Source organism: Bombyx mori, chromosome 14 (genome assembly GCF_030269925.1).
Source record: "Bombyx mori chromosome 14, ASM3026992v2".
NCBI classification, from domain to species: Eukaryota; Metazoa; Arthropoda; class Insecta; order Lepidoptera; family Bombycidae; genus Bombyx; species Bombyx mori.
The window spans coordinates 9,034,089-9,061,504 of record NC_085120.1 but is presented as its reverse complement, the minus strand read 5'-3'; the positions used below and the strand labels follow the sequence as shown (position 1 = coordinate 9,061,504).

The following is a 27,416-nucleotide window of genomic DNA, read 5'->3' as shown; positions in this document are numbered from 1 at the left end:
CTTATCTAAATTGAAGGGTGAATTTCAGCAAATTTGCGGGTATTGTTAACCTTAAAATTTCATCAGTTCTAACTGCAAAGAGTTTCTTTTAAATCTCTAACTCTGTGCAATTGAATATTTGCTTTGAAATAGGTCAATGGATAACAAAATATGCACCTCCAACGGCTGCAGGTAAACCTTTATTATGGTGACATGAATAAAGTCGCCTATTTCTACCGTGAAGCAGTAATGCGTTTCGGTTTGAATGGTGGGGCAGCCGTTGTAACTATACTTGAGACCTTAGAACTTATATCTCAAGGTGGGTGGCGCATTTATGTTGTAGATGTCTATGGGCTCTAGTAACCACTGTGAGATCGTCCACCCATCTAAGCAATAAAAAAAAAGTGAATTGTGTGTCGCACAGGTAGGTATCATCCTGTATAGTCGTATGAAACAAACGTTTCCATTTTCTGATTTTCGGAACACAGATTCCGATTTTCAATTCCCATCACAAGATGGGGATGCGCCAATCAGTTTGTGAACGCTAATCAACAAAGATAAAGGTAAAGGGAAATGGTTCGTCGATGGCTGGTGAAAAAAAAACCCACTAAAACAGCATGAAATTAAGCAGCATTAGAGCAGTTTTAATTACAATTAGACTAAGACAATAAAGAATTATTATCATTTGGGAAGAAGAAGAAGAAGCACAAGAAGGGCCGCGGTACGAGAGGAATGGCGACGTCTGGTGAAGTGCACCACCACCCGAAGTGATGACCACGACCACTCTGCCAAGAGTGCATGCGACTGAGAAGAAGAATCATTTGGGAGGTTTAACGACAGAGGAAAGATCTTCCACCGGGCGTGTGAAATCGCTCCGAAGACCGACGGTCGTAATGTTATTGTTCCAAACTTGTATGTCGTAAGCGAGATTCAGGCATATCTCAAATATCTTGTGTGCAGTGAGATGATAGCTACCGCCACAATGAATACGCTATTCCCTGAAAGAGTTAAGCTTTCGATTGTAATTGAATATGCAATTTCGGAAAGGGCACATGTCGCGAAGATCGGACGGCCGATGGGGCGGAGAGATCCTCGAGTGGAGACCACGTACTGGCAAGCGCAGTGTGGGACGGCCACCTACGAGATGGACCGACGACCTGGTAAGAACCGCTGGGTCACGTTGGATGCAGGTGGCAACGGACCGGCCGCACTGGAGATCACTTGGAGAGGCCTATGTTCAGCAGTGGACAATGGACAGGCTGAGATGATGATGATGATGACATGTCGCATATTTTGGTCAAATACGTTTTTTCATATTCGTGTAGTTTTGTGGCTTACCTACACACCCATTTTATAATAATTCCAGTAATTTTCAATTACTAATTAACACTAAAATATATCTCAAAAGTTAATATTTTAAATTTTACACTGCTTTAGAAAATAATCAGTTTTTTTCATTTCCTGAACATTTTACATATTCAGAGATGTGCCCTTTTCGAAATTGCATATTCAATTGAGAAGCTTTCAAACAATAAAAGAGGACGGTCCCTTCGAGTGTGACTCGAGTGGATAGATCACCGCCTCACCGGTATAGAAGCGTAATCGACTTTAGTCAATGAAGCAACACCATTCAAGTCTCACAAATTATCAGAAGTGTCCTTCGAATTACGGTTTTCGTCGAGTATGTTATCTTTGGCCTTAACGCAAACGTTAGAATAACTTTTCAATTTGCGTAGATGGATAAGATAGCTAACGACCTGTTTCAGGTTAAGGGGTAAGACCAGACATGACGATTTATAGTTTTTAACTTATACATGAGCTCGTGGCTGTCTGGTGGTAGTATCTACTTTTCCATACCGGCTTACAATACGCAATTCCGATCCGGTGGTAGATTCTGCGAAGTACTGCTCTTGCTAGGGCCGGCGTTAGCAACACCTCCTAGTTTGAGCCCCGAGAGCTCACCTACACGTTAGGGTTACGCTGACATAGCCTCTCAAGGCTACCAGCTTAGATCTTTCACCAACCGGGTGTGATTGCTCGGTAGACCGACGGTTCTGATTCTACTTTTCGGAACTTGTATACATCCAAACTTATCTTCAAAATATCGTTAGCGAGATTCAAGCACCATAATCTCGGAAGTGATTTGGGGTCAATTGTTATTACATATTGTAAGTGCATTATTCGTGTATTATTTTTAACAATCCGAAAACTGCTTTCTTATGGTCTAACCTTATGGTTTGGCCACGATGAGCAACCTAACGGATAGGTACTACGAACTTTTCTATTTCTTTCGCCAAGCATCCGTGTACTCGAATTCCAAAGCCATTGCTAGTGTACCTACAATATAATTGACACTGAGATCATCCGTGCATACAGAATATCCTCAAACCAAATGGTTCTTCACGTATCGATCTCGACGCATCGTTGAAAAACGTATCAAGTTTGGATTGATTTTCATGAAGTTTATTTAAAAAAAAAGATTTAACTTTTTTATTTATTTTTTATTGCTTAGATGGGTGGACGAGCTCACAGCCCACCTGGTGTTAAGCGGTTACTAGAGCCCATAGACATCTACAACGTACATGCGCCACCCACCTTGAGATATAAGTTCTAAGGTCTCAAGTATAGTTACAACGGCTGCCCCACCCTTCAAACCGAAACGCATTACTGCTTCACGGCAGAAATAGGTAGGGTGGTGGTACCTACCCGTGCGGACTCACAAGAGGTCCTACCACCACTTAAGGAGTCAACGTCATAATTTTCCCTTTGCTTTTTTAGTTTCAAGCACAAATACCTACTTAGTATTCATGAGTTTCGCTTTATTTATGTTTATCAAATATAACGCAAGATTAATTACAAATTCCCGCTTAAAATACTGGCTGTTTTATTAAAAGCGATTGACAAATAAAAAGAATGTGAAATTAAAATTTTAATTGCAAACGTTCGTTGGTCAGTAAAATATCATATATTACGTACCTAATTACAACGCTCCAAATGTTTGATTGAAGTACTTAGAATGATTGGCATTAACGAGCTAAATATAGAAACAGAGTGCTGATTAAATTAATAATGCAACTATGGTCAATTAGTCCGTGTTTGCTTGTTTAATTAACGCATGTAGTCAGCTTAAAGGACCAGTGTGCGCTTAGCAAACAGAGCGAACTGTCGCCAGCTGTTTCGACTTCGCATTGATGTTAATGTATTAATTCCTAAAATAGGAGGGTAGGCAGCGGTAGGCAGCGGCTTGGCTCTGCCCCTGCCATGGCTGAAGTCCATGGGCGACGGTAACCACTCACCAGCAGGTGGGCCGTATGCTCGTCTGTCTACAAGGGCAATAAAAAAAAAACCTTTTCTAGATATCCGATGTGGCAGTTAGAAGCTTGTAATTTCTTTCATTTTCCTATTACTTAATTAACATTGGGTATATATATGTCTTTTTGTTAAATATACGATTACATCTCTTTTGGATTGCAATCAGCAAAGGTGATCTTTTTATATTTACATGCTTTCAAAGGAGTATACGGTTGAACGAGCTCACGGCCTTTCTGGGTGTTAAGTGGTTACCGGAGTCCGTAGACGTAACAAAATAAATACCGCCACTCACCTTGAGACCTAAAGTAAATTTCTCAATTGGATTGTATTATAAGATCGTTGTCTCACCCTTCAAATCGAAACTCATAACCACTGAGCGGCAGAAATAGGTAGGGTAGTGGTATCTACTTGTGCGGACTCACAAGGCGTCCTACCACCAGTGAGATTAGAGTTCTGATGTCTCATTGTAATGTTTTTCGAAAAGCATTTGCTAACGATACTCCAATTCCAAAACACATTCAATGAGATTATTACGATATTATACGGACAGACAGTAATTTATCAATGTATTTTGTTTTATATGTATTTCCTATTAATTAAGCGCAGTAATTAAGCTGTCTCTTATTGGCCTCTTCTTAATAAAAATATTGGTTACAAATACAAATTAATAGACATTAATTAAGAGACAAAAAAACAAATGGAGCGGTTTCTGATATATTTAACTTCATACATTATATATGTATAATGATACACTCGTACATACATATATTGAACTTCGAACTTGTTATTTTTTAGAAACGAGGTATTATTTAGGCCTCAACTATACATTTGTATATTTATAACTGAACTAGCGACCCGCCCTCGCTTCGCTTCGGAAACTGTAATTTATTATTGTTTTCTCCACTATTTAATGGATGTTATTATACATATAAACATTCCACTTCAATCACTATCTTTTAAAAAAAACCGCATCAAAATCCGTTGCGTCGTTTTAAAGATTTAAGCATACATAGGGACAGAGAAAGCGACTTTGTTTTATACTATGTAGTGATTACGTAATACATAGCAAATCACTCTTACTATGAAAAAGGGGAATTTTAAAACAAATAAATACTATTTAAGTATTTAGATTCTCTTCGAATGGATCGTAATTTTCGTGAGATAGATTTCCGACGGACAAATCATACTCATTCCACAAATCACACACATTCACATTAACAGAAAATAAAAAACCAATACTACACCAAAACTAAATCCAAAGGCGTAAACCATTTTGATCCGCAACAACTCGATTTTACCTGGAACATAAATAAAATTTATTTAGTATACTTGAAAAAAGAATACTTTAGTAAAAGCTTTTAATTTTATCTTTGTATATTCCCTGACAGTATCCTGTCGAGCTTACAATGATCCAGGTAAGTGGTTACCAGACATGCTTCCTCATTGTGATACTGTGTCCGTCTCAATAATATATTACAGTATTATAAATAGGACATTATGCACAAACAACAAAAAAAACAGAGTACTAAGTATATCCTTCTTTCATTTTCGTTGGGTTATAGGAGTTCTCAACAATACCCTTGAAATCGAAACAAAAGAAAGGTTATTGAAGAATTCTATTTTAAAAGAACTATTGTGTGCATCAATTCATCACACAAGGAATATTAACTCTTATTCCATCAAGCAAAAGTCAGTTTTATTTTTAAGGTTAGATTATATTGATTGATATATTTTTGAGAGGCAACGAAATCTCTTAAGGTTTTCGAAGTGTTACGAAAGTTCTTTCATTTCCGTGAAACGAAATTGAATTTCTCTTTTGAATAACAAAAATATTTTTGATATGTTTTTTTTTGCGCGGTTCTGTTAGGAAACTCGGTGAAAAGAAACACGAAATAGAAGCTAAACATCTATCTATACGATTTAGCTGCGGAAACAATGACATATAAATGGGAAACATAATTTACGAATATATTATGTTCGACATCGCCCAAAATACGTCATTACGGATCCTCCCGATCCATTAACGGTGCTTTTAGGTACCACAAGCACCGGTCACCGTCCTCGGCGACGAAGGGCTTGACGAGCGATTAACCCACAGACACAGCCCACTGAGTTTCTCGTCGGATCTTCTCAGTGGGTCGCGTTTCCAACCCGGTGGTAGATTCTACGAAGCACTGCTCTTGTTAGAGCCAGTGCCAGTGCTCAGGTTTGAGCCCCGTGAGCTCACCTACATATTAGGGCGAAGCTGAAATAGCCTCTCAAGGCTATCAGCATAGGTAGGAAAAAAAATATATGTAAACAGCGAGTTGGCTGACATTGGCAATGGCTTTGGCCCCTGGCATTGCTGACCTCCATGAGTGACGAAATGGCATTGTAATATTGTTTCATTAGGGAATATCCAATGATTTACAGATCTCACATCTCAAGGTAAGTTGTATTCACGTACGTCATAAAAAGAATCATAAATAACACAATATGTATACTTAGAAAATTCTTCAAAGGTATTTTATTGAATGATCTAATCCAGTGTTTCCCAACCTTTTGTGTGCCATGCCCCACTGTAACATTCCTAAAATTTTCATGCTCCCCATACATAATTTTTCAAAATGTATAGTAATAATAAAATAATAGTAACATTTGAAAATATATAATAAAAAACTGAAATTCAAAGTAATTTTAATACAGATTTTCTATATTAATTTAGTGCGATTGCCTCCCTTAATTGTCAAATTGCCCCCTTGTGGGACGTGGGTCGCACGTTGGGAAACACCGGTCTAATCTGTTTAGAGTAACGGTCAGAGAGGAGCATGATCGTCAAGGAAATCAGGTCAATATGCAACAGAGCGAATACAGCCTTGCTCGGGTTCAACTCCCAAAAATACTCCGATTGTGACATCGTAAACAGAATATCTAGTGACATGCGAATGTAGACTTCATTTGTTAATAAATAAAGTCGTAAAAAAACTACGTGTATTTTTGCGTGTACATGAATACTATCAATTTGGATGTGGCATTTCGGTTTTGAATTTGGTTTATATATATTGGACATATATTGGAGTTTTGTTAATTTAATCGCATTCAAAATGAACATCAATTTAAGTATTACATATAAGAATTTAAACCTGAAGATTTGAGTTTAACTTCATGATTGACGTTGCTAGCGTACTAACCATTTCAAAATAAAGTTAAACCTCCTGGTGTTAAATGTAGGACGTTTTGTGAGTCCGCACGGGTAGGTAGGTACCACCACCTATTTATGCCGTGAAGCAGTAATGCGTTTCGGTTTGAAGGGCGGGGCAGCCGTTGTACTGTTAAAAGTGAGACCTTACAACTCATGTCTCGAGATGGGTGGCGGCATTTACGTTGTAGATGTCTATGGGCTCCGGTAATCATTTAACCCCAAAGGGGCCGTGAGTTCGTCCACCCATCGAAGTAATTAAAAAAATACGCAACTTGAAAAAAACCTTTTCAAGTTAATTTTATAATCAATATAAAGATACTAATCCAGTTGAAAAGCTGTTTATAATTGGGTCTGGGATCTGGGTAGGTGTAACTGTTATCTAACCAAAAACTGTATATGGTAGTTGGTTTTATCCCCCAATTTCCCTACCACATCCTCACCCTGAAACCTCCTATCCTACGACTTGATACGATGAGGTCATCGGTTCGTGGTGAGTGATAAGCTAATAATTTATTAAAAAAATACATCACGGTGCCGCGGATTCGTATTCGACAAACCCATCGTGCTGGTTTCCGCAGCTCTAGGCTACCACGAGGGGCTGGATTCTGATCGAACACCTCTAATACCTCGATCCTTTCCACGTTTAGTTTTAATTCTATTTGTTGTTATGTTTACAATCAAAAGTAACAAAATTACCGGCCTTATGGGATAACCACTTTTTAGTTTAAGAGTTTAATAGAGCTATGGTATACTGGTGTGACAAATCGACTGTGGAATCAACCAATAAAAAAAGTTTTAGAATAAAACCATGCTTACGCAATGAAATGCCGTAATTAGGTTTTGATCTTTAGTCGAGTTTCGTAAGTAAAAAAAAAACGTGTTCCGACACTTTCAAAATAAAGACTTTCGAATATTTGAAGTGTCGCTTGAAGGCGATCACGGGATGTTAAGGCAAAAACGTGATTGGCGCGTTTTTATTTAGGTGCAAAAAATGACAAAAGTTTGCTTGGCAATTGTGTTAATTTTTAACAAACTTTCTTAAAATAAGGATATTTATCTATTGGGAACGAATATGTACTTCATTTATTACTTTAGATTAGCACACGACATAAGAACTCTTACTATTGAAGATCATTGTCACAACATAATCGTTGTTGTCAGAACAATATCGACAAAGTTTTAAACATTTTGATGATAATAATAATTACTATTATAGTATAGTATACTCGTATTATCTATATATTAATACGTGAAGCAAAAACTTTGTATCCCTTTTTACGAAAATTGCGCGGACGGAGGAGTATGAAATTTTCCATACTTACAGAGAATATAGAGAAGAAGTGCACAATGCTAATATTTTTTTTAAAGAATTCATAAAAGATACATTAAATCAATAAAGAAAACATTACACACACTACATACCATGTATTTGACGCACACACGCATGCATATTAATTATTGTCAAACTTTTGTTCTTGACGTCTGTTGTCAAATTGAGAATAGATTAAATACTGTTTGTCTTTGTTAATATTTTTTATAGTGTAGGCTTGGCGAATTTTGTGATTATAGAAGTATAAAATATAATCATAATAGTGTAAAAACTTACAATTCCAATTAATTATACCTAGTCGAATTTCGACTACGACGGGACCTCTAGTAGTAATCAAAATTTGGTATCAAAAAACAACACTTTTAGCAGATTTTGGTTTCAACGATATATTTGAATAACGAAGTAGGTATTCAGTTATCCTTAAAACTATGACGTTTTAAAATAATATTCCTCCATCGTATGTGTCATTCCTACTTCCTCTTTGTATATAATTACTAAGAAAAACATTTACAAATCGCTTTAATAACTAAACTTAAACAAAACGACTCAAATACGACCAGCTTATCATCCCGCGGTAAATGCGACACATAGGTTGCTGTAAAAATATTACAATAGTTTTGGTACTGAGCATACGACAGTACTTTTTATACAAAGCGGTTTTGATAAAACATGAAAGGGTATGCTATGACGTCACCAAATTAAACAGATGCAAACTTCTTAAATTTATAGATAAGCTCTGAACGAAACTCCAAACTATCGTTGTGAGAAGACATTTTCAGATTATTAGTGGCCACATCTACAATGTTTAAGTGGTAAAATATTTATGCATTTTGCAGACATTCCTTAAAGTTAGTAAAGTCTGGAGCTTCAAACAAATTCTTAAACACTTTAGCGGTAGGCAGCGGCTTGGCTCTGCCCCTGGCATTGCTGAAGTCCATGGGCGACGGTAACCACTCACCATCAGGTGGGCCGTATGCCCGTCTGCCTACAAAGGCAATAAAAAAAAAAAACACACTTTAAAATATATTCCAGTAATATTCTTACATCGAATTCTTATTTCAAAATGTGTTCAGCATCAAAAAGATGTAACGCTGGTATGGTCCATTAAATATCATGACATTTCAGCTCTACTGAAACAAAGAGCTGTCAATCTTTGAGCTCAGCTTTATCCCGGAGTCTTACGACAAGACAAGTGTTCGCGTGCTCACATTTAAATGGCGGAATAACAACCTCGTATCATAACCGAGCCTAAATAATTTCCACAGACGGAATACTGTATTAAATTCTGTTAGCAGTTGAATAGGCTCATACATAGCATGGTTATTTTTAATATGTATTCTATCCTAAGTACTGATTTGATAAATCTTAGTTCTTTTAGAAAAGTAAGTTAAAGACGCAAAATCAATATATTTGAACTCTGTGACATCCTTTATTACTACAAATACAATTCCGACTTTTACATTATTCGCTTTTTCTTGTCTGTGGGATGGGTGTGTGGATTTTCCACAACATAATATGTATATGTCGGAGAGTTTGGTAGCTAAACGAAACTCAGCACGATTCCCGAGAGATGGCAGCACAATTGCGGCAGCGTCGGAACTCGGCTAGCTTCATGCTTCGACAGAGCCAAGCAGATAGAGGTGCGTAGACGCCATCACACTTAGCAACCAGCCTTCTTGAAGAGCGGTGCCTCCGTCCTAAGAACTGTCATTCGTTTTCGTTTGCTAACGTCAAGAGAAAATTTCTAAATTGTTCTAAGACAATAAAGTATGTACGTCTCATGGTAGGTGGCGGCGACTACTCAACACCAGGTGGACTTTGAGTTCGTCCACCCATCTAAGCAATAAACATAAAAAAGTACTTAAATAACATGGAATCATCGCTTAGTAAAAAGCGTTGAGCGTAACAAATTTATCGAGAATCATAAGCTTACAATGTCTGAATTCAGAAAGTGTGCCATCCACTATCTTTATGAACGAAATCTGTGTCGTTAAACTTAACTGCAAAAGCGAGATGGTGACCGTTATATTCGCCCTAAATTCGTTCGATGAAATTGTATTTGAATCTAATGTTTTAGTTCAAATAAGAACGTATGAGAATTACCTGTAATAGTATCTGAAAGTGCGTATACTATAATAGTTTTTGATAAGTAAAACTGTGTTGTCTTGTGTTGATTTGTGTGTCGTAATAATCTTGATCTTTGAAGTCACTAGATAAAAGAATCGTGAAGTAAAAGAAACAGAAATTTAGGTGACACAAAATCTATATAGGAAATGAGAATCGCAGGGTAGTTGGTTATAGTAAAATAATACAATCTTACATTCCTATTAATTACATTTTCTTCGCCTGCAGCTATGCCTGCGCCTACGGACCACACTGAATATAGCGTGGTTCATCTGTTCTTAGCAGTGAGATGAATACCGATGTTCTTTCCCAGGGTTCAAACCAAACCAAACCGAATTTCCTCACAATTAACTTAATGGTTTGGACTTCAGAATGTAATTGACCGGCAGAGTAACTTTCATAATAATAATATTATTTACTATGTGATTTTCAACATGTAACAGTATAAACAGCACGCCGCACCAATTAACTTTTATTACTGGTGGTAGGACCTCTTGTTAGTCCGCGCGGGTAGGTGTCACCACCCTGCCTATTTCTGCCGTGAAGCAGTAATACTTTTCGGTTTGAAGGGTGGGGCAGCCGTTGTAACTATACTTGAGAACTTATATCGCAAGGTGGGTGGCGCATTTACGTTGTAGATGTCTATGGGCTCCAGTAACCACTTAACACCAGGTGGGCTGTGAGCTCGTCCTACCATCTAAGCAATAAAAAAAAACGTGTCTATCCTCCGAGAACTCCAGATAAAGACGAGGCTTTTTACCATCTGCCTACGTAGAATTCTGGAATACTATGGCCACATTGCAAGGAAGGATAACGGCAGCTTGGAGAAGCTATGGCAAGTGATTGGCAAGGTGGACGGAAGAAGACCAAGAGGTAGAGGCCCGACACGTTGGACTGACCAGATCGGCACTACCCTCGCACCACAGTTTACGATGCTCGGCGGCAGATAGAAGCAAATGGCGTGGAATGATCCGGAATAAACTCTTGTTGCGAGGAGGTGGTCACGACCCTCAGTATTGAGGAAACCGAAGCAAGAAGAAGACAAAAAACAGAAAAAAGAAGAACATGAACAAGAAAGAACAGAAATAAAGATATCTTTATTGTAACATCCGATTTTAATGAATGGAGCCTATATTCTACTCCAAACCATGAAAACTGTATGTAAATCCAGCCAGTAGTCCCGGCGGTGTGTGCGAGCAAGCAGACGGACTGACAGAAAATAAATCTAAAAATCGTTGGTTTATATTCTATTAAAGTTCATTAGTTTACCACTTGACTATTTTTATTACTTACTGTCTCATTATCTCTATTGGTTTTGTGGTTAGACAATTTCAAGCAAATACCTATTAACATTTAATATCGGACTAACCAATTAGTTAAATGATCTTTGACATAACTGTTTTGTTTTTATTCTACCTATTCGCTGTTAGCATATAGAGCTATTTCAGCTACGTGGAGATGGGTAGGTGAGCTCACGAGCTCAACTTAAGAGAATTTTCTAACATCAGCATTGACAAGCGCAGTGATTCGCACAACTACCACCAGGTCGCAATCGCGACCCATTAAGAAGATCCGGCGCGAAACTTAGTGGGTTTTGTCTATGGGACATAAGTGTATATTTCATTACATGCTACAGGATATTCGAATATAATAACCATAATTGAACAATCTTAACAAGCATTGCCACGCTGCTTCACTAGCGTTGAAATGATTATTTAGAATAAAAAAAAATAAAAAACACGTGGCAGTTTCTGGGGATAAAGAGTTTCTCGTGTAGCTTGCTGGTCCAAGCAACGGTTATCAGGGTAACTTTCGTAATACTTGATCTTAATATTAGTAATTTCGATGATAGAGGAAATTCCATTCATTATAGGATCTACGTAAAATCAGTTCTTAATGAGTGCCAACGTCCTAAAAGAAGTGTCTACTACAAATTTAAAGTGTATCAGAGTATTTTGGATTTAGCGTTTTTTTCTACAAAATGTTAACATGGCGTACATTTTGATTATTGGGTTTTAAGCAAATCTTTGTGAATAACTTTATCGAACGCTCGTTAGGCTTTAATAGGCCGAATAAACATTATAACGGCTTTATAAAGCTCAGATAACTCATTACGAATACAAGCAAACATCCTTAAGGATAAAAATATTAATAATTGTAATAAATGTAGAAGCAAATAATACAGATAAATTAAACAAAACCTTGGCAAGGAACAAATGGCACGATCGGATCGACTACCGCCTACAACATCGACCCACGTGCGTGAAGAAGCTTAATCACATCGTCGATATCTCAAAATAGTTGTTCTGTAAATCACATGCATACCTTTCTCCCAATTGCAGCTTCTTTTAATAATTATTCGTATTGTAGTGATCTTAAATGTAGCTATTGCCTAAAACGTTAACAGGGTCAATGAACAACCAAAAATATACCAACTATTAGCACTATAGAACAACCTATCGATCGGCAAGCACGAATTTTGTGTTACTATTGGTAGATATTTTTATTTTATAATTGCTTAGATGGGTGGAAGAGGTCACAGCCCACCTGGTATTAAGTGGTTACTGGAGCCCATAGACATCTATAAGGTGAGAACCAGAACTTATTTCTCACCCACGTTGAGAAATAAGTTCTAAGGTCTCAGTATAGTTACAACGGCTGCCCCACCCTTCAAACCGAAACGCATTACTGCTTCACGGCAGAAATAGGCAAGGTGGTGGTACCTACCCGTGCGGACTCACAAGAGGTCCTACCACCAGTAAACTATTGTCATAGATAGAATACAAAGCGTACAATATGATTTTATACATTCTAGTGACGATAGACTATGATTACACGAAGTTATTAGCACAGCGAATTATCCTAACAAGCTCTAAAGGTACATAAAGAACAGGAACAGAAGGAAAAGACAATTTACGCGAATTGATCCGTAAAAACTACAGATTTTTTTGTTCAATTACACCTCGGTTTGCTGATGAAAAAAAAAACTAGACTAAACTAAACTAAAAATAATAATGAGCCGTTGATTTCAATTCCTTACCTTCCTTCTCCTTACTTACTCCTACCTCCTACCTCCTTAAATATTAACTTAGTTGTAGAGTTATCAATTTACAATTTTAACTAAATTGAAAGTAAGGTTTGCCGAGAACGAAAATCGAAGTTCGTAAAACCGGTTCGTGACACAATAATAAAAAATAGCATTATATTGTTATAATATTATTGTTATTTTTTTACGCTGCCCACGTTGACAGCTAATACATAGTATAAGCATTTCTTATTGCTAATCGATATTGCTTTTTTGTATTGAATCATTTACTACCTGCTACCATTTGTAGTTTGAAAACTGTTCCCTTGCCACCTGTACTATATAGTAGCTGATTGAATACCATATTCAGAAATAAACAAATTAACAATTTTGAGCATACTAATTAATTATACCAAATTAGATAATTGTTTTCACGCTTCACCTATCTATACTGTATTAATATTAATAATATTATAAAGCTCAAGAGTTTGTTTGTTTAAACGCGCTAATCTCAGGAACTACTGGTCCGATTTGAAAAATTATTTCAGTGTTAGATAGCCCATTTATTGAGGAAGGTTATAGGCTATATTACATCGCGTTAAGACCAATGTAGGCGGAGCACCAATAAGGAATGTTTCAAAATCGGGGTTTAAATAGCTCCTTAACATTCTATAATTCAAAAATATCTTCACTTTCTACGTAAATAAAGTGGGGGGTAAAATTTAGCGTTAGGCCAAAGTAACTATTCCACGCGGACGGAGTCGCGAGCAAAAGCTAGTACTATGTAAAAAAAATATAGCAAAATTATCAAAGATATAATTTACAATTCTTCAAGAATAACATCCGTAAAAGGTTTCTGCTCCCTCGAGTGGGCTTGATTAAAGAAATTAATTGTTTGGCGTCTCGGAGCGCACGTGCCGAGAATATTTTTAAAGGACTCTTCTTCTTCCCTGAAAGTTTGCCATCAAGAGTTTATTCACTCCTGGCGAGTCCCGATGACGTTCCGGAGACGTGACGTGTCCTCGGCGAGTACCTACAGCGACAAACTTTGTTTATGTCCCGGCGTTTTAGGTGGTCGCCTAAATGGAGTGTACGTGCATTTTATGGCGGACGCGAATATATTTCGTGACAGCGCGTCGGAAAAATATTTCACAAACTAGAATGTTTTGATGCGATAAACGAATTCGTGGATGCGAGTGAAGTTTGCACTGAAGGATATAATGAAGAAATATTACATTATTATTTACTAGCTGACCCGGCAGACTTTGTAGTGCCTCAATCGATAAATAAAAGACCTAAACTTTTGTATAAATAAACTTAAAACAAACAAAAGGAATCCGTCTGACGGGGGACACATCAAAGGAAAAACAGAATTGTTTGTTTTTATATAATTCCGAGATTTTTTATATTTTCTCTTAAACCTTCCCTGGACTTCCACAAATAATTCAAGATCAAAATTAGCCAAATCGGTCCAGCGTTTCTCGAGTTTTAGCGAGACTAACGAACAGCAATTCATTTTTATATATAGAGATACTTATTCACTTTATCTAGTTCATTTTTGAGTCGGACAAACGATCTCTGATATGTTGTCTGTATGTTTGGATGAGATTCACAGTGAAGCTGCTACTACTACCATTTATGTTACCCGATCTATCTTCATTCCCATTAACGAGATTCCAGATTTGTCCGTTGTCATCGATATCTCTACACAGCGAACATGATTGTGGTTTATGACATTGTTATTGGGAACTTTGTAGACGAGACTTCTAATCACGCTATTGTCTATCGTATTTTCTTCGGCTTTCACGAGTCGCGAACGTAATTAAAGCTGCTTTAACGTTTTAATCTGGCGATTACTTTTTTTTTAATATTACTAATTTTTTTTTTTATTTTTTTTTTTATTGCCTTTGTAGGCAGACGGGCATACGGCCCACCTGATGGTGAGTGGTTACCGTCGCCCATGGACTTCAGCAATGCCAGGGGCAGAGCCAAGCCGCTGCCTACCGCTTTATACTCTCCACAAGCCTCTTTTGAAGAAGGACATGTCATAGCGCTCGGGAAACACCGTGGAGGGGAGCTCATTCCAAAGCCGGACACACTTACACTATCACCTCTTTTACTGGACAGCTCTGTTACAACGACTTTATGTGAAATAGAAAATAAATAATTTACATGTAATTTTGTCGTTCCTATCTGAAATTCAGTGAACACGTGAACGCTATTATTTTAAATAGACAACCGTCTACAGAGAAGCGTCTCTGCATAATGTATGTATGTAAGGGGTGAATATATTTCCAAATAGTACCTAAGTCAGATGATACATTTAAAAATCTTACTCCGAGCTGTGTTAGTTTACAGCAGCCTTTCCCAAAGTGGGCGATAAAGCCCCCTTGTAGGCACTGCAGGCCTAAAGGGGGGCGGTAAGAGACCCAGAAAAAAGGGGGCGTTGTGTAGAGACATCGAGTGAGCTCTCGCTATAGTGGTTTTTAAGTAGGTGCAAAAAATGTGGGCGCTAAAAATAATTTATTCTCAAAGTGGGCAGTAGACAAAATAAGTTTGGGAACCCCTGGTTTACGGGATCTCATCGATTCGGCATTATAGAACGAAGCGCGTCATCAAACTTACATTATCTTAAGATATATCGTCGGAACTCACGTGTCCGTTTCTCGGCCTCGAATCAACGAATGCACATACATAATTAAACGTGAATATCAAGAACTCTCTGCCGAATAATAAACACACATCCAACGAGCGAACCATCCAAAAATCCAAGCGAACAACTCTTAATTTAGTTTGCGTTTGATTTATATGCATGCAAATATTTTACACCTGAAAATTTTACGCCAAGCCGAGGTAAGCTTTGGTGGGCTTACTATTTAAAAAAAAAAACAAAAAAATATTTGAAAATATTTATTTATTATTCAGGTTAACGTGCTCTGTGGAAATACAGTAAAGGACTTAAAATATGTTCTCGAGTGCTCAAATTGACAATTTTATCACATTTTTGATCTGAAGAAAGGTACTATGACAGCCAGTATTATTACATTTGAGACCACGACTTTATATCTCAAGGTGAGGCACCTTGTAGATGTTGTGATGTCCACATAGGCTCTAACCACTTAACATCAAGCGTTTCGTTAGTTCGTTCTACCTATTGAAGTAAATCAAGAGCACGGCTAAAAAGATGGCAACAGCATTAAACGCCCCATTCAGAACCTTCCTGGGGGCATCATTTATAACCCGCACGACAAATTTCAGCCACGGTCTCGGCCCGCAGTCCCCCACGGCCCTGGATAACGATTAATTCTTTAATTAACCCTACAACGCGGGTCATTGGTGGCGCGAATTAGAAGAAATTGCGACGAGATAACTCTGCGACGACTGCAGAAACCATTTGTCTTTATACAGGGCACGAAAGGCTCGGAGGAATACAATGAAAGGGATTCAGATAAATTGAGAAAGGCTGTAACGATCTTTTGAAAACCGCTAGGGGGTTACATGTCTGCGTTCTTTTTTATGATAACAAATAGACATACTCATACTTTTGATATACACATTTAATAAACAAAAATGAAATTTGCATTGAATATATGATGGTTTGTTAATTCGTTCCTTTTGTCTTTCAAAAATTCTTAGCACTAACTTACTCACGACTTAGATTTGTTACTTAGTGGTTGCTAATTGAGCATTCGACCTCATCGACTTATCAGAAAATGTTCTTTATGACTTTCATACTGACTCAATGTTAAATAATATGTTCATTTTAGCATCTAAGGGCGGTATTGAGTCATGACATACCTAGTCAGGTCATAAGTATTGTCACACAGTAAAAACTTTTCTTTTAGAATGCTGGCCACAAAAAAGTTTATTGAATTCGAATTTCTAATTGTTCATGAAAATAAAAATGTATACTTTTAGAATTTTACTCATTTTTAAATATGGAGTGGACGCTTAAAGAAGACCGTGTTGCAGTTATTGCGTTGCATCGTTGCGGTTACGCGCCAATTCAAATTTTTAACATACTGAAAAATTTGAATATAACCAAAAGATTCGTTTATCGTACCATCAAACGATACAATGAAGACTCTAGTGTAGATGACAGGTCAAGAAGTGGTCGCCCTCGGTCTGTTAGGACTCCAGCAGTGATAAAAGCTGTGAAGGCGCGAATTCAAAGAAATCCCAAACGTAAGCAGAAACTGTTGGCCCTTCAGATGGGGTTAAGCAGAACCACGGTGAAAAGGGTGTTAAATGAAGACTTAGGGCTTCGGGCATATCGAAGGAAAACAGGACATCGTTTGAATGCTCGTCTAATGGAGACTGAAGAGATGCCGCGCTTTGTTGAAGCGGTACGCGGGAAAAAAATATCGGGAAATTCTTTTTTCGGATGAAAAAATTTTTACCGTAGAAGAGAGCTACAACAAACAAAATGATAAGGTGTACGCACACAGTAGTGAAGAAGCGAGCAACCGTATTCCGCGTGTCCAACGAGGTCATTTTCCATCCTCGCTCATGGTATGGTTGGGAGTTTCTTATTGGGGCTTAACAGAGGTACATTTTTGTGAGAAAGGTGTAAAAACGAATGCAGTTGTGTATCAAAATACAGTCCTGACGAACCTTGTGGAACCTGTTTCTCATACCATGTTCAATAACAGGCACTGGGTATTCCGACAAGATTCGGCGCCAGCTCATAGAGCGAAGAGCACACAAGACTGGCTGGCGGCGCGTGAAATCGACTTCATCCGGCACGAAGACTGGCCCTCCTCCAGTCCAGATTTGAATCCGTTAGATTACAAGATATGGCAACACTTGGAGGAAAAGGCGTGCTCAAAGCCTCATCCCAATTTGGAGTCACTCAAGACATCCTTGATTAAGGCAGCCACCGATATTGACATGGACCTCGTTCGTGCTGCGATAGACAACTGGCCGCGCAGATTGAAGGCCTGTATTCAAAATCACGGAGGTCATTTTGAATAAACTTTAGTGTCATAAGAATCTATGTTTTGTTAAGTTCATTTTGGTATATGAATGGTTACATAATGAATAAACTTGTTTCAATTTTTTTACATTAAACATGTGACAGAATTTATGACCTGACTAGGTATAATACAAAAAATGGTTTAGGTCAATGGTCAACAACATTGTCAACCAAAAGAGCCATAATAAAAATTGAAAATTATTGAAAATGTCATTTTTTACACATATTTTTATAGCCTTGCGTTTCAAAAATGTTTATGCATCTCTCACAAGCCAAAATATTAAGTAATATTCCGTGTCTGGACTATATATTTCGCGAAAGAGCCATAGCCGAGGAGTCAGAGCCGCATACGGCTTGCGAGCCGCGGTTTGCCAACCACTGATCTAGGTGGCAGGGTAGGAGCACAATAAGTACATCCTACCGCCAATAATTATTACATTCGATTACCCTTTTTTTGTAGATATCGGCATAATCGTAGACTAAATCACAGCATAGTGTTATAGCACGCTATACCACAAGAAATTGGATGCTCTTTTGAAAGGGTTACAAAAATTCATAGGGCTAATACAGTTGCTATTCATAGCACGACAATATATTAAACCAATATTGATGAGGCATTTAATTAACAAACGTTCTAATATTCCCCGGGAGAGTGCTATGGAATTATAATTAAAGTCAGGAAGGTTCTCCTCGAAGGGACGGATGGAGGGACGTATTCCGTTAAATCGGCGGGGGCCTCATTGATTTTCGAGTCTATTGATACGTTAATACAGAGAACTGATTATGTCGTGTGTATTGTGTATCACTTCAATGGACCTTTCCATCTTTTGTTAATATCTTCCAACAACGAGCATAGTTGACAATGGAAACAGTATGTTCAATGCTTGTTTATTATACCAAATAAAATAATTAAATTTCGTATATAAGACAATAAATTATATAAATAATTAATGAAATAAAAATTTTGAAAGGCGACACGTCTTCATTTGCATTATTTTCAGAAGATTAGAGTTCAGCATCTACAGGTAGAAATGACTTTCTTTCTAAATTGGTCCAGAAGACACATTTAATAAAGTTTGATTGTGGCCAATTGTGGGACTAAATATCATATCTAATTACTACCGTAATTCATATTTACTAAAGTTTAATAGTGAGTGGTGGTAAAAAGGGGCATATTGCAAGTTCAAAGCGAGCTGTTTTCGATCCTGCCTATTCCTTATGCAAATCAATTCCGTGTTCGGGTATTAGCGGAATAGCCGATTTCCCAATTAACTTTCGACTTGATTGTCATCGGTGAAAATCTGTAATTATACAACGTGTATGTTTTGGAGGTGATTACAATAGTGGCTTATCCTTAAGACAATTGTTTTAAAGAAGCCATTGTATTTATTGGGTGACTTAAGCACGACCTTAGCAAATCTACCTTCAGTACGTACCTGATCAAAGGGATGCTATTAAGTGGATATATTAAGAAAACGTGCTTCATATTTCGAAGGTAAGAGTGCTTGTCGGTAATGATAATAAATTTTTATTTTTATGCGCGACCGTGTTTAAGTCATAAAAGTGGTTTAACTATATTAAAGATAATAAACATAATTACAACTATAAGTGCCTAACACTAGATCAAAACATACAGTCCAAAAATAGTTTTCAAATTTTACAAAAGATAAACAGAAAAAAAAATCTAGCTTACACATTCTTTTGTCTCTTTCGATTGTATGTCAATGATAAGGACATGCAGGTGCCAGAGGCGTGGCTGTAGGTCTTGGCCTGTAATTTAGCACTATTAAAAGCGCTTACAATGATTAATTTCCTTTTCCTTTCCTACCTATTTGTACCAATTATCGGCACCACAACCGACGGTTGCCGAAGCATCAATATCAGACGCGTTCAATTCAAGTTCATTCTCAGTACGCACTTAATAATAAGCGTTTTTACCATCACCGCTGACGCCACGCTATATTACACAAAACTAATTACATTGTACTCCATCCCATTAAATAAGTGCTACCGTGACCAGTAATAAAAGGTAAGACGCTCGCGCTGGGAGAAAAACCGATTTGGCCAATCGAGACCAAAATTGAATTTGTCAATCAAGGTATAAACCCATATTCCGTTTCTTTATACCCGGTGTAACGCCTAGTTTATCTATATATTAATACGTGAAGCAAAAACGTTGTACCCCTTTTTACGAAAATTGCGCGGACGGAGGAGTATGAAATTTTCCACACTTATAGAGAATATAGAGAAGCAGTGCACAATGCTAATATTTCTTTAAATAATGCATAAAACATACATTAAATCAATAAAGAAAACGTTACACACACTACCATGTATTTGACACACACGCATGCATACTATTTGTTTATTGTCAAAATTTTCTTATTGCATTAAGTCTATGCTAAATAATAAGCTTGTCATTAAATCATATAAAACAACAACAAAGCTTCGATATCACAAAACAAAAACAAATATCCTGCATGTTTAAAAGCCAATATAGCCTGTAGGTTCATTTTAACAGTCAGATTTTACGGGAAAAGTTATGAAAACGGCAAACGCGACTTAACAGCGGAGTCTTTCATCGTTTCATTAGTCTAATGGAAGCCTCAGGGAAATGTAATATTTGATATAGGTCAGCTTTTCAAATGGATTCATGGCCCGCTCTCTAGCTACTAGACGGAGCCGTTGTAGCACAATAAATGCTTTTCCACATCACATTCCGTGCTGTTTGAAACGTCAATTAGAACATGTTCCATTACACCACTTCACTATTTAGTGTATATTTTTTAAATAACTATTTTAAATACATGGCTTTTTTATGTGGTAATGTTAACATCTGCTCTTCTGTTAATCTATGCATCTCTTTGGTGTGCCATTTTGAAAAATAATCTTATTTAGCCTCTTCCACGGCCACAGCCCCCGATTGATCCATAGGGAACAACTATTATTAAGGGGGAGTATTAAGCGGTAGGCAGCGGTTTGGCGCTGCCCCTGGCATTGCTGACGTTCCTGAGCGACAGTAATTACTTACTAGCAGGTGGGCCGTATGCTTGTCTGCCTTCTCGAGCAACAAAAAAAAACACTTGTCTTTCGAGTTGCTATGGTATCCAATTGATGTAGAGATTTCCATATCGGTCAACTTACAAATTTTTCATGATCTAAGTACATATTTGTCATACGAAAACAAAAGGTTAAGTGTAGCTTTTGTTTTTTTTTAGAAAATCAACAGTTAAATTTAGGAAAAATCAAGTTTTAAATTATTCAATTTTTTTTTAAGACAGTCAGGGCGTTTAATTTACTGTCTACGAAGGCAATTATAAATAACACGTTTTCAAGTACATATGTATGTCGGCTACTCTTTTTAATGGACAAGGCGGTCCGTGAGTTCTTTCCACTCATCGAGGTAAATAAAAATAAAACATTAATTTCAAATCCATGTCGGTTTGTTCCGGTTTGTTTGACCTAAATCGTATGCTGAGTTAATGTCTATATAGAATATCAATGTCAATAACCTTATATTAAATATTCACAGACCGGATTCCGCGAATACCAACGATCTAATTACATAATCAACCGCAAATTACATAAGGAATCAGTGTTTCCACTTCCTTCCTTTTACTTGTGTACTCCGGACAGCGCTCTGAGTAGGGTTGACAGATATATAGTTATAGAAATGCTTACAACTTTTCAAAAACGAGACCTGTTGTTTTTAATTTAAAAAAAAATTACAGAACCTATTGCCTTAATTACAGTATACATGAAGATAATTGTTTCGATATAAAATTATTGAATACATTATGTATTTTTTTCGTATGTAAATAAAAAATATATATATAACCAGCCTCTCGACGCCCTGATATACATAATATGTATATAAATATTAAACACTCAGACAAAGAGCCAAACAAACCTATTCATCATACCTGACATGGGAACGAACCCACACCCATCGGCTACCCAATCAGAGACGCTAACTAATGCACCAGTCAATTTTTTTTATTAAAAACATAAATATAAAATACAAATTAACAAAATAAAAAAAATATAAATACAGAGATACCTACATCTTCAATCTTAAAATTTAAAATGATAAATGTGACAGACAACCCTACAGAATATTCAAATTCGTATGCAAACTTTCCAATCCGGCACACGATCTCATGTTAGATCCATCTACTATGCATCCGATGTGGTGGAGCACGTCGTTATGGCAACAGTTTGAAACTGCATAAAATTTAGAGGCATCTTATCAGAGTCGAAATTAAATTTGCAGCCAATTTGCTCGGTACAATCCCGTAAGGTAATATACTAAATTCCAGAAATCTCCAGATTACTTAATAAAGATTGTATGAGACTAGAATCCGAGAATATGTTTCAGCCGAACACTAAGATTACGTGTAATCGTCACTTTATATTCACACTTTTTCTTTGGCTTCAAACAAAAAAAAAGTTAACAGGGATTTGATTGCTAAAATCGTTCTGGTCTTGGATTTACCAATATGATTCGGATACGAAGCCTCAATCGCCTGGTTAGTAGTGAACCGGAACCAGCTCGCGATCAAGTTTTTTTTTTATTGGTGTCTGGAGCCCATAGACATCTATAACGTAAATGCGCCACCCACCTTGAGATATAAGTTCTAAGGTCTCAGTATGGTTACAACGGCTGCCCCACCCTTCAAGCCGAAACGCATTACTGCTTCACGGCAGAAATAGGCGGGGTGGTGGTACCTACCCGTGCGGACTCACAAGAGGTCCTACCACCAGTACTTCACAACAAGAAGTTTTGTACTTATAATTCGCTCTATCAACTTTAAAAGCAAGGCAGTGTACAAGATGTATCCAAGATACATATGAGATATTATGGATACTTCGCGTTTTTACACTAAGAGGATAGTTTCTCGGAAACCGGGTGCACGATGCGAATCTTTCCAAATCAGACTGGTCCCCTTAATGTATTTTGATTTTAAACGAAACTAGACGTTATATACCCGATAATTAAAACTTAAAGTCGATTCGGCATTTGATAATAAACTACCAATTAATTTGAATATGTTTTTCAAATTGACCGGTTGTGATTTTATTCAATAATATTGCTTGATACAGTGTCTCCTAGAAATAAAATTTTATTTTAATTTATTTTACTAATTTATGTGCTACTTGAATAAATGTCGAAATGGTAAAACATAACACGAGACACATAAGAAATAAACTGTAGAGTAAAAACGATAGTTAATCTCCAATATGTTATATCTATTTTAGTGATAGCTTGAAGAAACTTAATAAGGAGATAATAACTATCGAGACGTATCATTTTCATCATAATTTAGCTAAGTACATTACCTGTTAGATCACAAAGCCGAAAAAAGTACTGGAAACAATAAAAGGCAAGCAATTCTCGAAAACAAAAAAACCAATACCTTTGTACAGTCTTGCATATTAGCTGTTATATCAAATTTAAAGGCGAAAAAAACGTACTGGCAACAATAAAAGGCAAACAATTCTCGAAAACAAAAAAACCAATACCTTTGTACAGTCTTGCATATTAGCTGTTATATCAAATTTAAAGGCGAAAAAAGTACTGGCAACAACAAAAGGCAAGCAATTCTCGAAAACAAAAAAACCAATACCTTTGTACAGTCTTGCATATTAGCTGTTATATCACATTTAAAGGCGAAAAAAGTACTGGCAACAACAAAAAGCAAGCAATTCTCGAAAACAAAAAAACCAATACCTTTGTAAAGTCTTGCATATTAGCTGTTATATCACATTTAAAGGCGAAAAACGTACTGGCAACAATAAAAGGCAAACAATTCTCGAAAATACAAAACCAATACGTTTGTACAGTCTTAGATTCGTTGTATCACACAACAATGATTCGAGGACATGGCGTCAAAAGCAAGCTCTTATCTTAAGGACACTCACTCGTTATACCTTTTCTCTGACCACAGGGAGGGAACGCGCGCGCGTGTGTGTGTGTGATATGGTGTAGGTAGAGAACGCGTGTTTGTGTGTGTGATATAGTGTAGGTAAGTCCCCTGCGATTGAAAACGGGTATATCGACGGAGTACGGTGCGGAAATACGGACAGTTTAAGTATTTTATATTATGTGATATTTCCGAAGATCTAAAAAAAAATTTGTACGTGGTGCATATAAAATTAAATTCTATTGGTACTTGTGTATCTTCTGATCATTCTCATTGAAAATCTTCAGGTAATTTAACACTAAATGCCTTACGGATAGGACAATTTTCTTTCTGATGCTATTTTTTTTATTTTTTATTGCTTAGATGTGTGAACGAGCTCACAGCCCACCTGGTGTTAAGTGGTTACTGGAGCCCATAGACATCTACAACGTAAATGCGCCACACACCTTGAGATATAGTTCTAAGGTCTTAGTATAGTCACAACGGCTGCCCCACCCGTCAAACCGAAACGCATTACTGCTTCACGGCAGAAATAGGCGGGGCGGTGGTACCTACCCTTTATTAATACTATTTTTACCAATTTGAGTACATACTTATTTCAAGGTTGAACGTTAATAAATTTTCCAAAAAGCCAATTCTCACAGGATATTTTCAAGAAGACTTTTAAAGTTTAACAGCGAGACACGCAATTTTCGTAAGTTTCCATAATGTGGGCGTGTACATAACGTCCCGAAACTTGGAAGCAAACACGTTCAGCTGATAAGAACAACAAACTTTAAGGGTAGCCCTTACCCGAAGGTTTATGGCCGATAAAAAAGCAGTCGAGCCTGTTTTTGGACTTGTCGATTACGTGGCGCCGCATAATTAATAAGTTCAATGGTTTCTTATAGATATACATATATAAATACCTATACTGCGACCTTAGAACTTATATCTCAAGCTGGGTGGCACATTTACGTTTTAGATGTCTATGGGCTCCGGTAACCACTTAACACCAGATGGGCCGTGAGCTCGTCTACCCATCTAAGCAATAAAAAATAAAGGTAAGAATTGATCATAATTAATAATGTATTCGAAATATACAAAGGTGAGGTTCATACAAAGGTATGTGCATAGATTATTTTTCAGCACACACTAATAAATACATTTTAAGCTTAAGATGGTTACGTCTCTTATCACAGTGTGATATCACGTGCGATTGGGTCGCGCTTATCCACACCACACGACCAGTATTGCCAACTGAATGCCACCAATGAAAATTGAAGATGGCGGTAATCTTATAGAAAATACAGAGAATGTAGGCCAGCCTACTGAATCCATTGGTTTCTTTTCGGCACCCACGGAGTTTTGGTGGGACTATTCTATATCATTAAGTATCTTTGGAAAAACAATATTTACTGGTGGTAGGACCTCTTGTGAGTCCGCGCGGGTGGGTACCACCACCCTGCCTATTTCTGCCGTGAAGCAGTAATGCGTTTCGGTTTGAAGGATGGGGCAGCCGTTGTAACTATACTTGAGACCTTAGAACTTGTATCTCAAGGTGGGTGGCGCATTTTCGTTGTAGATTTCTATGGGCTCCAGTAACCACTTAACACCAGATGGGCCGTGAGCTCGTCTACCCATCTAAGCAATAAAAAAGAAAGGTAAGAATTGATCATAATTAATAATGTATTCGAAATATACAAAGGTGAGGTTCATACGAAGGTATGTGCATAGATTATTTTTCAGCACACACTAATAAATACATTTTAAGTTCAAGATGGTTACGTCTCTTATCACAGTGTGATATCACGTGCGATTGGGTCGCGCTTATCCACACCACACGACCAGTATTGCCAACTGAATGCCACCAATGAAAATTGAAGATGGCGGTAATCTAGTCAAAAATACATAGAACGTTACTGGCCTACTGAATCCATTGGTTTTTTTTCGGCACCCACGGAGCTTTGGTGGGACTATTCTAGGCCACAATCAAAAACACCACAAAACGATAAGATATCAATAAGTATCTTTGGAAAAACAATATTTACTGGTGGTAGGACCTCTTGTGAGTCCGCGCGGGTGGGTACCACCACCCTGCCTATTTCTGCCGTGAAGCAGTAATGCGTCCACCCAACTAAGCAATAAAAAAAAAAAATACTATATAAGTTATCGAGCAACACTTCCGGCCTCACATAATAAATTTTTTACGAACTAGTTAAGGTACACCCTAATGATTAGGAAATATAATATATTATGGAACTTATTATTGTCTTATAATATAATTAGTAATTTCATAATCAAGTAAACAGTTCATTCATATTTCTTTATACTTATATTATAATATTTTATTGGCGCCTTCCGCTTGACAGCTTCCGGCGCAATAAGCCTTAATGTTATTTATGTTACATAATTCGATATTATTAAATAATAATTGTACGTAAATAATCAGCAGAATAATTAAGATAAACAATGTTTAATATTACCTACTAAGTTTGTATTAAAATAGGTCAAGATGATTGATGATGATGATTGTATAAATACCGGCGGTTAGCATATTTCTGATGCATTCGTATTCTATCCGTCGTAACGTGTACTAAAGAGAATATAATATTTCGTGTGGATGTAAAGTGTCTCAATTGTCGCCGCCGCCCTGAGGATCCCTTAATAAATATTTGTCGCTGCATCGTTCGAAGTCGACTGGACATTGAGAGTTTGGTAATATACGACGAAAGGAAAGATCTTCCACCGAGCGGGTGATATTGCTCGGTAGACCGACGGTCCGAATGTTGTTGTTCGGAACTTGTATATATGCAAGCTTATCTTGAAAATGTCGTAAGCGAGATTCAGGCATCTGTCAATTATCTTGCGTTGTATGATGGCTACCCGCCACAGAGAGCATGTCTTGTAAACGATGCGTTATTAATAAGGAAACATGAAAAACGTCGATCACAAAAATACAACTATCCCTTACATTACCTACACCTCACCGGAGAAATATTACAAGAGTCTCGCATATGACATTTTCATACTTCGATTGCTCGTTACTTCAGTACATATGTAGTATAAAACAAAGTCGCTTTCTCTGTCCCTATGTATGCTTAAATGCTTTAAAACTACGCAACAGATTTTGATGCGGTTTTTTTTAATAGATAGAGTGATTGAAGAGGAAGGTTTATATGTATAATAACAACCATTAAACAGTGGAGAAATCAATAATAAATTACAGTTTCCGAAGCGAAGCGAGGGCGGGTCGCTAGTATGATATATTTATGATTACCACGCAATAGATCGACCAAGCCAAGTCGGTAGTTGCGAGTTATTTACATGAGTGTGCCCGGCTCATCATAGATATCGGGAGAAGTAGTGATATTGCTCTTGAGGCGCATAACACCTGCCCACAGCAACGATACTGACTGAAAACCACGACCGCTCTGACAAGAGTGATATGACAACAGCAAAAAAAAAAAGAATGAGACAATGATAACTGATGAACAATAATTAAAACGCTTTTTCAGTTCTCGTGGTGACGATGTTTTTAATTAAGTTTTTTATTTATTTTTATTGCTTAGATGGATGGACAAGCT

At 37.2% G+C, this 27,416-nt stretch overlaps 1 protein-coding gene and 1 long non-coding RNA gene across 3 annotated transcripts in view; both read right to left on the bottom strand.

Moving 5' to 3' along the window:
* LOC101740818 (ubiquitin-like protein 3) overlaps window positions 1–27,416 on the bottom strand; it is a 178,247-nt gene that overhangs the window by 52,465 nt on the left and 98,366 nt on the right. The gene's annotated exons all lie outside the window — the stretch shown is intronic.
* LOC134200118 (uncharacterized) overlaps window positions 2,572–27,416 on the bottom strand; it is an 80,049-nt gene continuing 55,204 nt past the window's right edge. Inside the window, exon 4 of the long non-coding RNA XR_009974879.1 lies at window positions 2,572–4,589. This is a non-coding gene — a long non-coding RNA (uncharacterized LOC134200118). The remainder of the gene's footprint in view (window positions 4,590–27,416) is intronic.